General features: G+C 47.9%; 1 protein-coding gene across 1 annotated transcript in view; it reads right to left on the bottom strand.

Annotated features, from left to right (window-relative positions):
• Nucleotides 1-4264: 4264 nt before the first annotated feature.
• CLNS1A (chloride nucleotide-sensitive channel 1A) overlaps nt 4265-10913 on the bottom strand; it is a 211316-nt gene continuing 204667 nt past the window's right edge. Inside the window, exon 7 of the mRNA XM_085623254.1 lies at nt 4265-4822. The gene's annotated coding sequence lies outside the window, so the exon portion shown is untranslated. The remainder of the gene's footprint in view (nt 4823-10913) is intronic.

The raw sequence follows: 10913 nt of genomic DNA, 5'->3' as shown, positions 1-10913 counted from the left end.
ACATGCATGGAGATGAACCAAACAGAAGTACTAAAGGGAGGTCCGTGGGGTTAGAAAAAGCTTTCATGTGTGCAAAAGAGTCACATTCATTGGTAGTAAATCCCGTAGTGATATGGGATCAAGCAACTAGTGCCAGTGCCGTGCTCGAGGGAGGTGCATGTGCAGCTGCTACACAGTTTGTCAGCTCGAGGCACAAAGTCTACTGAGCACTGCAGACCGCTGGACACCAACGGGGATGTTGTCTATAACGCTTTGCACAACGTTCGTGCTTGAAGTTCCAATTAATGTGCAACTGCTGCTTATGTAAATACACCAATGACATGTAACTTCTGCTGCTCCAACAGCAGTGCTGAGTTATTAGAATACTCACTTCTCCAGCGCGAGACACGAAGGTGGGGGGTGGGGGAGAGAAGCGCGAGTTCTGATAACTGGTGAACTGGTGTGAAATAGCAGCAGGGAAGGGGGCGGCGAGGGGCTACGAGGGAGAGCGACGTAAAGCCATATGGCTGCTTTGCGCGCGTGCACGCCTCGTGCACTGTAGCTCTATGCCAGGGGAAGCACTTTCAAAAACCCACATACATAACATTTGTGAACATTTTGGCCATCCAAACACAGTGGCAACCCCTCCTCACGGCTTGACTGCAAGTTTTTTTTTTAACAGGACGTAAATATTGCATGATCGGGTGGTTTACGCCCGGGTAAACTGAACTGTAATGAAAGAGCCATGAGTCTCTAGTTTTAGAACTCTCAAAGGGCAACTTGTAATACTTCTCATTCCAACAGCATTAATACTCCGATAAATCGAGTTGATGTAGTTTGATTCTTAGGCCTGCCCTGTGTGTGGCTTTAAATCTTAAGCGTTGTGGGGGAGGGAACGCATCTCGGTTTATTAGAGAGGGTTCAAATCGCATTTCTGCATCTGCTGTTTGTGGGAATAACATGCGTTAGATTTCATGTGATGTTACAATAACTTGTGCCAGAAGAACTGGGAAACACTGGGGTATGCAACGATGCGTCATCGGAAACCCCCTCCCCTACAGTAGTGCACATCACTCGTGGACATCCGGTTTCCATGTAGCGCCTTAAAACGATTCAGCGCTTGAGTTCTGAGCGGATTTCTGTGTGAATCAACAGAAACAACACCTGTTACCAACAGAGCTTCGAGCATAGAAAGACTGTATTGTGTTTTCTTGTTTTCACTGCGGTTATCATTCGTGTTCTTGTCGTTACTTCTGTTGTTATGATTACAGTGTAGTAAGTCTGGCACGTGACGCGCCGCACCCCAGGCCAGCAGAAGCAGGCATTGTATTTGCAGTGACAACGGTAATTGCAGCTCGTTTGGAAATAAACATTTCACACCCTGTTATCGAAGTGCCCGTGGCCCGGCTTCAGTCGGCTGGAGTGATTGGGTCTCCGCAGCTGTTCTGTCCTTGTTTTGTGCCATTTCAGTATTTGCCGGTTTGCTTAAAGTGCCGTCACTTCAGATAGCCGTGATTGAGCTGTGCTGACCACGAAACACACGGCACCCAGCCCCGAGAGGGCTGATAACACACAAGACACGGCGCTGGAGTGGGCTGACAACAGCACACAAGACACACGGCCTGGAGAGGCCAAAGCCTGGAGGGAGGGGTGCACACAGGTACAGTGCACGCGATGGTCAAAGGACAATAATAGCATTACAGAGAGGTGGCGCGAGGTCAGACTATGCACAAGTACAACGCCCCTGCGTGTTAGATAAAAGGAGTAAACATGGATGCGTTTAACGAACGTGTATGAAACAAGGCGAGGTGTGGAAGTGATAAAAGAAGGAGCCGCGGCGCGGCTTAGTCATAAAGAGCACAATCGGGTATGAAACATAAGGCACTGGGCTCGTGGCGATGAAGTGATAAACGATGGAGACTCTGCTGCCCTAAGGACTAAGAACGGGTATGAAACGTCTGAGGCCGGGATAAGAAGGAGCCGCCGCTGCCGCATAGGAGGCAGGCGCAGGTATGAGAGTTAAGGCAGCGGTGGTGGAGTGATAAAAGAAGGAGCAGCGATTGCCCCATGAAAGGGTATGGAACATAAGGCAGGTGGTGAGGAAACTCATAAAAGAATGAGACGCCGTTTTACCATGGTATTGATAAAAGGATGAGTCACGGCTGCCCATAAGAGTACACGAGGAGGTTTTGCGCCACGTAAAAGCACTCTGGCCGGGTAAGACTTCCAGAGAGAGGAGAGCTGGTGCGGGCCTCTGTCGGGTCGTGTCCCGCTATGTGGAAGGAAGACACCAAACCGCATATTCCACAGCGCTCCTCCGGCGCGGGAAGTATCAGTCAGAGGTCAGACTGCGGGTCAGGGAAGCACTAGTGATGAGTTCAGAAAAAGTGACTGCCAGAACCAGTAGAAGCCAGGGCGCAAACTCATTGAAGGCAGACGGCGCTATGTATCGATCCAAGGCGCTATATCGTGGCTCTCAGCACCTGCTTGTAGCAGACCTGAGAAGTAGTTTTAAAAAAACGCTCTTTAAAACAAATAACATTAAAACGCCAGAGACGTGCAACTGTTTATCAAGCAGTTTACATAACAACAATAATAATGTATAATGATAATACAATAATAATGAGAATTACAATTATAATAATAAAAACTGCTAAAATATTAAATAGTTAAGTATTCTTTATCAATAAAATAACACTAAATTCGTTAAAACAACGAACTACCCTAACTGCATGTGAGGAGCAAAAGAAAACTCCTTTAGTAAGTGGCTGTGAAGTGTACAACTTGCTCACACAGCAGCACCCAGGTACATATGCAGGCCACCGACGTGGGCAGCAACGGACGCTCTAGAAATAAAGACAGAATAAAACAAGAACAACAAGCAGGAAGTGGGATAAGGGAGGGGGTAGGGGAGAGAGGCAATGCAGGTTGGCAAATGGTGAGCACTTTTCGCGGGCGGCCGTGCGGCCGCGAAAGTGAAAGAAAACGAGTGCTTTCAGGCTGCCAAATGGTGCGCGCGCCCGGAGCACATGCACTGTAGTTGGCGGCCTGAAATGCACTCGTTTCCACTTCCAAAAGCGCTTACTATAAGTCTCGCCAGAGCAGCGCTAAAGCGCTGTCTCAGGCGAGACCTAACAATGATGAGCAATGGGCACAAAGCATTCCAAGGGAAGCTTTCCGAATGCCCCCAAGATATCCTTAGAAAACCAGACAGCTGTGCTGTCTGCTGGGCTTCGACCTAAAAAGTGACACTGGCAGTAGCATTTGGTTGTGGAGAAGGTAGTGGCGGTTAAGTCCATTAGTCACTCAGGGGAATGTTAAAAGGACACCTGTGGCCATCTTTGATTGGGCACTTCTATATTGCTCAAAAAAGTGTTAAGATGTACTTCTCGGCATAAAGACCAAGCAACATAAATGAAATAAGTTTGGCACAATGATTGAAAACAAGTTAAGGTGAGATAATATTAGTTTTCATTAAGATCAATGCTACCTTAATCTTTTTTATTTGTGATCGGTTTAGGGTTACATTAATATGGCAAAATAATGTTAAGGACTTACAATGAAATAACTTGATAATTACTTAGTAGAACAATTTATGATGGTGAACATTGCTGTCCTCAAGTCTTGCGAGACCATGGCAGCAATCTTGGATTGGGTAATGTTATATCGCCCAAATAAGATTTAGGGTACAGTATTCTGCTTGAACAGGAGCAACATAATTGATGCAACTCCAGATGGCGCAGCTGTCTACAGTAGCAACAAAAACTCCCATCATATTGTAGGGCCTAATGGAAATGGTGGAGGCCTGAGATGGGCTACTTTATTTTCGTGCTCACCTCACTGATGCGGACTCATAGTAATGGGGGAGAATGCCATCACTCACAAAGCCTCACATCACAACAAATCCTCACGTCACACAATGGCTATCCTATTGGGTTTGGTTCAAATTGAAGCAAACCAATGGCAAAAGGGGGCTGTGCCGTTGCTCAATTACAGGGGAAGAACTAGAACATGAATGGCACTTCGGGCAAGCAATGACTGAACGGGGCCTACCCGAAGCCATTCTATTAGGTAGTTAATCTTGTATAGAAGTACATTAAAAAAAAAAAAAAAAAAATCACACAAAAAAATCAGAGGGGCAGCTAAAGCCATCTTTGCCCCTGAACAAAAACAAACCTCCAACTTTAATCAGTACTGCTGCATACAAAATAAAACTAATGTAGATGTTTAACAGCACTTAAGGCATATACTCACACAAAAAACAATGCATAACTAAAACAGTGGGTTAACTGTAAGATACAAAATCTGGTTTATTTAACACTTCATAAGAAATATTACAAAGACAACATAATTCATGTGCAGCACTTAAGGATGTCAGAAAGATTATTTGTAACTCTGCTCTTTAAAGGGTTCACCGTGCAATAAACAAGGTTACTAAATTAAGTGAGGTTAAGTTATCAATTTTCTCAAGGGCATGGTGGAATTCAGTTTACAAATGCAAGGCTTTTTATATATGGTTATGAGATGGCTTGGAAGATAAAAGGTTACAAAAATATGTAATCAAATACAATCTACAGTTATCTTCTATTTATTTCTGAAGATCGCAAAAAGATAAAATACCGCTTTGCAGAAACCGCTTCAGTCCTGTGCCGAGGATATGTGAATAATATTTGATTTGGCACATTAGAAACCTACTTTGGTCAACTAAAGCTCAAACTCAATGCATTTAAGAAACATCTACAGAACATGAGGGTCCATGCTTTAGTCTTTAAAAAATAGATGCATTTTCTGAATGAGAGATGGACATCTTCCGTTTCATCCTGGTAAGTGCTACAAATATAACCTAAAAGGGAGAAAAATAAATAACTTTAAACATTAAGAACTGTACCTACGGCCAATATGCAAAGGTGCTACAAATAAGTGGCTAGTATTATTAGTGATAATATACAAAAATAGATCTTTGCAGAATACACTTATCAAAACATATTTGAAAGTGAAATCATTTTATACATACTGCCATACAAACGAAAATAAGTGTGGCCCAATGAAAACTTATTCGGAGCAAGGTTACTAATAAATGTACATTCACATATTTATTACTTCAGCGGCAAGCTCGAATTCCATATTTTACCACAGTCTAGTATAAAAATGAAGACTCCCAGCTTGCTGTCTAAATAATTCGGTAATACAATCACTTTACAGAAGAAAACAAGTAGGCTGATATTCAAGGCCCGTTAAATGATATTTTATCTAACTGAACGGGTTTCATCACTTGTGCCTAATATAGGGGTATACTGGTATAAAAATCCTATACACGTGGATCTGCAGAAAGGAATATAATTTTTACTATGGTTTATATTGCATCGTTGTATCCTGACCCACTTGGAGCTTCGACTCTGGTAAGTCAATGACTCTCCGCACACTCAAAACAGGTTATAAATGGCATAGAATATTGGTGCATCCACAGCGGTGTATTTATGTCATGCAGGGAAAACTAAATGTGACCCAGTAACATGCAACTCCAGTGTACTAATGCACAGTCACACATTACTATAATGCAAAGGTCGAATGCCATAGTAGAATCACAGTACAAAAAAAAAGTGACGTGAGAAACAGTTACTGCCTCACAAGCTGCGTGTTATAATGACTTTATGAAAGGAAAACTCTACTAAAAGGTCATGAGGCCTCTTCAAAGTGATTTCATCTCATTGCACTAATGAAAAATGTATTCAACTTCGCTATTTCTGGTGGATACATAATCTTTTCGCAGAATAAGTGCGGATCACAACAACCAGCATGGTACAGAAGGCGTGGCAGGCATAGAAAGAATAACTTCCAAGGGCCCGGATAACTGGTGACGTATTACATATATGGCGCACTTTCTCTGTTTGAGCCATGGGACACATTTAAATCGGTGCGCTGTGCGTAAATAGGAAAAGTGCAACACATTACAGTGAATGTGCTGCCCCACGAGCAGCCACAAGCTTGTGCAGCGCATTCAAGTGAAATACGGAGTGGCTGTTTCAAAGCTGCTTGGTGTTACAGAGTGCAGACTTTCTGTATTACGGCCCCAGATGAATAGGCAGCTTGAGTTCTTTCTGTAACCTCCAATTTTCCTTTCCGCTTACCCGCCTTTCAAACACGACCCCAGCGAGGAGTTGCACTTCCCATTCCATTTGGGAGAAATACCTGGTATCCCCAGAGGAATACACATGGTTCACATTCACAGCAAGGGCAGCTTCTTGCCAATAAACTCAAGAGTCCTGCTCTTTTGAACAGAATACTTAAATGATCATGGGTTACAAAGGAATGCACGCAGTTATCGACACATGACTAAATAAAACAAGCACTGGCTTAGCCAATAGGTCTTGCCTTTGGGACCTTATAAGCGTTTAGCCATGCAGCACATTAAGAGACAAGAATGCAAATAGTCCTGGTTGATTTTAGGTGTCTGTCAGTTGTTGCGTTACATATTTGGATGCAATAACAAAAAGCTGAGGGCTGATAGGGATAATAGTGTTAAAGATCAACCCCCGCTAAGCGAGTGTTGATAGCCACCATCAGTTTCTTGAAAAGCAGTCCACCAGGGAGTGACAGATAAGAGCATTTGCTCTCAGGTTGAGGGAACTGTCAAGATAAACCATTAACTGTAAAATTGCCAGTAGCTTTGCCAAATGCCACACACGAATCGTCCCCACACAGCTCTGTCTGCTAATATAATAGTGGTGTTATCTAACAGAATCTGAAGGGTGTTCCCGGAGATAGAAGGGGGAAAATGGCAGCAAGGCATGTTGCTTGCAGCTTCAGCACAGCTCTGATGTGGACCAAAGGCCCTGTGCCATCATACTGCCGATATGCGCACCCCAATCCACCAAAGACGTCTGCGACAACAGTAGTCAAACGTTAGAGCGGTCTATACACCAGTACAGATCTAGGTAAACTAATGGGAGGCTCTGCATCTGAGACAAAAAGGTTCCCTTGATACTGTTGCCACTGTTGTCACAGGCACTACTTGGTGGGCTCTCATCCACCATCTGGTGTGATGCACCAACACGATTCATGAAGCAATAACGTCAAGCAAACATAAGACAAGCAGAACCGGGAGTTGAGTCGGAGCCAGAAATCCCTGAATCATCTTTTTTATATCTGCAATCATCTGATAAGGAGGAGAAGCCTTCATAAGAGTCATGGCCAATGTGTGTTGGAGTGTGATGAGCCGTTTGGGAATTGATCATAAAACCCAAGTCATAGAGGAAAAACATAGTGCACTGAAAGTGTTCCTGAACCAGAGCCAGGGACTCCGCTTTCACTAGCCTGTCATCCAAGTATGGAAATACATAGGCAACGGACTGTAAGTAAAGCCACCACAACGGTCAGCACTTTAATGAAAATGCATCGCGCAGTCGTTAGCCTGAATAGCAAGACCATGAATTGGTGATGCTGGAAATCACACAGTGACCTCCGGTACCTTCTGTGGGTGAGGAATAATGGAAGATTAAAATTGACATGCTGGAGATCTAGGGATACCAACCAATCCTACACATTGAGAGGCAGTAACGCTTGGCTCAGGAACAATATACTGAACTGCTGAATGAACAAGTTCAGAAAGGAAAATGCTACTTACCAGTATGCATCTGTTCTTGGCATGTAGAGCTGCAGATCCACACACTGTGCATAGATCGCCATCTGGTGTTGGGCCCGGATGTTTGCACTTTGTTATTGTCTTGGAAGAAGTCTTTGGAAGTCACAAGATAGGCGACTCCTCCTTTGGACAATAGTGCTCATGGGCATCGACTTCATCGTCAGATTGTTTTTTCGCCAAGAAGGGAAATGATGGGGGGCGTGGCCAAGCAGGGACTGGAGATGGCCGCGTAGAGCGCGAGCTCCGTAGCCCAACTCAGCCCCTAACTATCCTGATCGAATATCCGAAGTACCCGGAAACAATCCCGTGTGTCGGATCGCTGGCGGAGCCTCCCTGCCGTGGCCCGATGCATGGAGGAGTGACAGCGAGGCGGTGGAGGCTTCCGTGAGACCGCGGCCTGCTCGTTCCCCGGAAGTCGGGTCCTGTAGTCGCGGCTGCGGCAGACGTGGGGACCCGTGTTGACCCTCCCTCCCTGCTGCTGAAGCCGCGGCTTGTGCGGAGATGCGGGGGCTCTCCCCCCCCCCCTCCTCCGACTATTGCGAACGGTGCGGCTGGTTCTTGGTCTGGCCCGGAGGGACTGTGGTGCCCCCGACTCTACAGGGAGCCTGAGAGACCTGGGAACACTCCCCAACGAGATCACTGCGGAGAGCGCCGGCGCTGTGTCTGAAGGATCCGCTGGTGATGCCACAGTAGCAGAGCACAGTGCCGCTACACAGCCCACCTTACATGGGGAGAGGTGAGGAGCCTTGGCCTGTGGGACAGCTGGAGCGGTCCGGATCTTACCTGGGGAGAAGCCGGGAGACACTGAGTGTAAGGAGCAGCTTGGTCCTGTGCTGGCAAGTGGTGTCTCAAGACAGGGCCTGGCCCGATTGCAGCAATATGAGGTGACCCTTTATATTGGCGGCCTGCAGTGGGGATTCTCGCGCGGTGTACCGTGGTGGCGCTCGAGCTTCGGAGGTGGCTGTGTCACACGAGGGGTGGATGACAACAGGTGCCCGAGTGCGGACTGTGGCTGGCCATGATTGCGCAGTGGGCCCTGGCATGCCATCGCGGGTGCCTGCCCACCCAGAGTAGCCGGCGAACTTATTGAATAGCCCCCCGGAATGCGGAACCCGGCCTCGGCGTGAATCACAGTCTGACGCCTAGCGGGCGGCGCCTTGATAGTGTGGGCCGCCGATGTTGTGAAGCCTGGACGAAATCCCGGCGCCCTAACCGAAGAGAGGTGAACGCCGCTTGGTCCGCTCGCCCTCCCCCCCCCCCCCCCCCCGCCCCCCCCTCCCCCCGCTGTCGCCTGCCCGGATCTAGCGGACGGCCAACAAAATGGCGGACCGCGCTAGGGGATCCGGCGCCAAGACAGCGAAAGCGGTCCAAGCGAATAAACTTGACAGATACACGGTCTCTCGGGACCCACAGCGAGGGCACCAGCAGGAGGACGGCGACCGGGGTGGATCTGGACCGGAGGAACAGGAACTCTCTCTTAAAGACGTCATGGAGGCAATAACGGGGGTTAAGACCTCTTTGGACTCGGTGGCTGTCGATGTCAACCTTATCAGGGCCGACCTGGGTAAACCCAATGAGAAGGTGAAGCAGGTAGAGGTCACCACCGCGGGCCTGGTGAGCGACGTGGCTCAACTGCAGAGGGAGGTACGAGACCTGCAAGATTCCCGGAATGTCGCAGACCTTAAACTGGACGATTACGAGGGCCGTCTTCGTCGCAACAACCTCCGTATCATAGGTGTCCCGGAGAAGGCGGAGGGACAGGCCCCTGACCTATTTACGGGGTGGATCTGGACCGGAGGAACAGGAACTCTCTCTTAAAGACGTCATGGAGGCAATAACGGGGGTTAAGACCTCTTTGGACTCGGTGGCTGTCGATGTCAACCTTATCAGGGCCGACCTGGGTAAACTTAATGAGAAGGTGAAGCAGGTAGAGGTCACCACCGCGGGCCTGGTGAGCGACGTGGCTCAACTGCAGAGGGAGGTACGAGACATGCAAGATTCCTGGAATGTCGCAGACCTTAAACTGGACTATTACGAGGGCCGTCTTCGTCGCAACAACCTCCGTATCATAGGTGTCCCGGAGAAGGCGGAGGGACAGGCCCCTGACCTATTTATCGAGGACCACATCCTCAAACACCTGCGACCCAAGGGACTCAGTAAATTCTTTGTGGTTGAGCGGGCCCACAGGATCCCGGGCGGCCGACCTAAGCCAGGCGCTCCCCCGCGGCCCATGTTCGCCCGCGTCCTTAACTATCGAGACCGCGATGGGATTCTCCAGAACTCCAGGACCGGCGCCCCCCTCCCTTATGAAAACGCGGAAATCTCCTTCTTTCCGGACTTTACGCAAAGAGTACAGAAACAGCGAAGACTTTATCTCTATCAGAAAGGCCTCAAGTACTCGATGCTGTTCCCGGCCCGACTCCGTGTCGAGGCGGAATGGCGAGCTTGGTTTTTTGATCGACCTGAGGATGTGGCCGACTGGATCGAGTATCGGGACACCAAGAACTCTGGGACGGGGAGAGCTGGCGGCCCTGATGACAACGCATCGACCTGAGGGGGTGCATCGATGAGGACAGGTTGTGTTGCGGCTTTGGGGAGTGGGGGGTGATTAGGTGGCGGGGGTGGGGTCCTTGGTTTCCAACCTAAAACGGAACTAATGACATAATGTCGGACATGCGTTAAAGTAACGCTTATGGTGTGACGTAGATGTATACTAAGGGTGTGGGCGCGGAGCTCCCTGCTTTTCCCCCCTGGATTGTTTTTTACTTCTTTCTTTGAACTTTCTAGGGCGACAGGCACTCTGCAAGTTGTTAATCGGCAGTTTCGAACCCGAAGGGCAGGGGAGCAGGGCGGGGGGTTGTTGGTCAGGGTTTTTTTTTTTTGTTTAATTGGTTTTTGTTTGTTGCAAGTGTGGCTATGACGATGGTACAGTTCCTTTTCCTAATGGGTCTTAATCCTACTCTCCGCAACACCATGAATGGGGATACGGCGTTACAAGGAAGTCCGAATCCTAAGCTGGAATGGGAATGGGTTGGGGGACAAAATTAAACGTAGTATAGTATTGCAACAGATTTGGAGGTTGTCGCCGGATATTGTTCTACTCCAGGAAACCCACCTCATTGGTCATATGTGTAAAGCCATACACAGATGGGGATATACCATGCATGCCCACTCGGGGTTTGCATCTAATTCTAGAGGGGTGGGGATCATGCAAAAGAAATCATTCCCCCTTTTGCCTGCTTCAACTCATATTGACAACCGAGGTAGATATGTGGGTGTCACGGGCACATGG

The sequence above is a fragment of the Triturus cristatus genome, chromosome 8, assembly GCF_964204655.1.
Source record: "Triturus cristatus chromosome 8, aTriCri1.1, whole genome shotgun sequence".
Classification (NCBI taxonomy): Eukaryota; Metazoa; Chordata; class Amphibia; order Caudata; family Salamandridae; genus Triturus; species Triturus cristatus.
Note: the sequence above shows the minus strand (reverse complement) of the source record. Positions and strands in the feature narration are given on the sequence as shown.